The sequence below is a fragment of the Epargyreus clarus genome, unplaced genomic scaffold (genome assembly GCF_041222505.1).
Source record: "Epargyreus clarus isolate Ecla_fem2 unplaced genomic scaffold, WU_Ecla_fem_2.2 ptg000007l, whole genome shotgun sequence".
Classification (NCBI taxonomy): domain Eukaryota; kingdom Metazoa; phylum Arthropoda; class Insecta; order Lepidoptera; family Hesperiidae; genus Epargyreus; species Epargyreus clarus.
In genome coordinates this window covers 8,071,069-8,073,420 of record NW_027332215.1, presented here as the reverse complement: position 1 = coordinate 8,073,420, position 2,352 = coordinate 8,071,069, and the positions used below count along the sequence as shown (strand labels likewise).

Genomic DNA, 2,352 nt, shown 5'->3' with positions numbered 1-2,352 from the left:
TCAAAAAAATGTTGGTTTAGTACATATTTCTGAAGTCGGCGCTCATATTCAGGCACGCTGTTTACGCCGCTATCAATCGAAATGTATTGAGCGCCGATTAATAGCGTAAATAATTAATAAGAAAGGCCTTTTGGAAAATTCTATCCCTAAGAGGGTAAAATAGGGGATGACAGTTTTTTTGAAATCCTTTAATTTTGAACCAACTACTATAAAATTTTGTATTTGACTTACTGGATAGGAACAAGGACATACTTATTTATCCCCTTCCGAAAAATCAATCCTGTAGAGGGTAAAATAGGGGTTGAAAGTTCACTTGAACAATCGTCAATTTTGAAGCAAACACTATGAAATTCTGTATCTGGCTGGATAAAATAATGAAATTCTATCCCTAACGAGGTAAAATAATGGATGGAACTTTGAATTATTGAAGTTATAAATTTTATAGAGAGTAAATGGTGGAATTTTTCGCGAAATAGTAACACGTTTTAAAAAAAGTTAACCAAACCTATCGAGTAAGGTAGCAAAATAAAGGAAATCAAAAGGAGATTACACATACCACATTTCGCATACATATATATTATAACACATCGATGGCTGTATGACTATATAAGTAAGTTGCTGTGCCTGAAATCAACACAAAGGGAAACCGCTGAACTTTAGGGTGCTGGAATTTTACACATAGGTTCTTTATATAGCGTAAATGAGCACTATAAGAATAAAATACGAAAATATTGTTTAAACATCTTTTGATTTTGAAGCAGATACCTACGATGAAACTTGGCATTTGGCTTTCTGGATAAAAATAATGAAACGCCTAATATTACACCGTTTTTGGAAATAATACTTCAACCTTTTAAGTGCAGTCGGGTTTTTAATGAAATTGCTTGTTATTTTAATATATTTTATGATTATCTACAAGGCACGATAATAATCTTATAGCAAAATTTGAACCACATTCACAAGGATCGTGTGGCCTAATGGATAAGGCGTCGGACTTCGGATCCGAAGATTGCAGGTTCGAGTCCTGTCACGACCGGAGATGTAAAGTCTTGTGTTTTTTATATTTTTTTTATATGTTCATTTATTTGAAGTTTTCAATCACAGTGGACGGCCAAATATGAAAGTATAAGGAATTGCTAAAACAATAACAATTTTGTTTGAAAACATATTTTATGTACTGAACGGGAATAGAATTAGTTCTTTTTGAAAAAAAGACGCTGCTGTATTATTGACGTAATGGAAGTTTCTTTTATAACAATAGAAGTTTAGGAAAATAATGATAATGATGAAGCTAACCGAAGGGGCTGATTTTTAGCCGCAACCCTCAGAGGGCACCTTTCATATAATTTGATATTCCGAAAATCAATGAATGAAAATCAATCAATGAACTAAGTATAATATGAAATAGGTTTTCGAATTAGGAATCGATCATAAAATCAGGCTAATAACGTATTTAAGAAGGTTTCTATATTTAATTTTCCAGCGACAATTATAATATATATTTTTGTAATATTAATTTTATTATATAAAATTCTCGTGTCACAATGTTAGTTAACGTACTCCTCTGAAACGGCTTTACCTATTTTCACCAAATTTTATATGCATATTCAGTAGTTCTGAGAATCGACTACTATCTATTTGTCATACCCCTAAGCGATAATATGGCAACACAACGTTTGCCGGGTCAGCTGGTTCGTTATAATTGTAATAGCATCAACAACGGTCGTATCGTTCGAAACATTTTTAGTTTTTTTTATATAAATAAAAGCGTTACTTTATACTTGTAATCGTATGTAACAATATAGTATTTCTAAGGCCGATAATTGATTCCAGTAGTTAATTATTTATAGTTTATTTATATTCTTCAACGCGAGTTCATTACGGTTTCACTGCTGGGCACGATTTCCACTCAGAATGAAAAGGATCAAGCTATCGCGCTCGCCAAGAGCGAATTTAGAATTCACATACCTTTCAGAACCTTGTTTTTTTTAACCTCCCTCAAGTTGCAGTTCTCCTCTCGATGTTTTTATTTACCGTTATAGCAAGTGGTAATTATTTTTTTAATACGCACATAACATAAAAAAAAAAAACAGAGGTTCGTATCTGGGATTCGCCCCTAGGCCCACTCGATTGGGAGGACGCGTTTCAACCACTAGGCTGTTATAGCTAATATTATCATACGACTCGACAATGTAAGGCGGTATAAATAGGGCGTCATGCCGCATGCGTTTAATTTTTTCTTACACAGATTTTGCTTAGCATTGGTCTACGTGCACGAATGTTGTATCGAGTAGGTAGCGAAAAAACTACATAGTGTAGCCAAACAAGAAGAAATATCTTGTTCAGATGTTA

The 2,352-nt window shown here is 33.4% G+C and overlaps 1 non-coding gene across 1 annotated transcript; it reads left to right on the top strand.

Moving 5' to 3' along the window:
- The first annotated feature begins 962 nt into the window (after positions 1-962).
- TRNAR-UCG (transfer RNA arginine (anticodon UCG)) lies at positions 963-1,036 on the top strand. The gene has a single exon. It is a non-coding gene; the product is annotated as a tRNA-Arg (tRNA).
- The last annotated feature ends 1,316 nt before the right edge of the window (positions 1,037-2,352 follow it).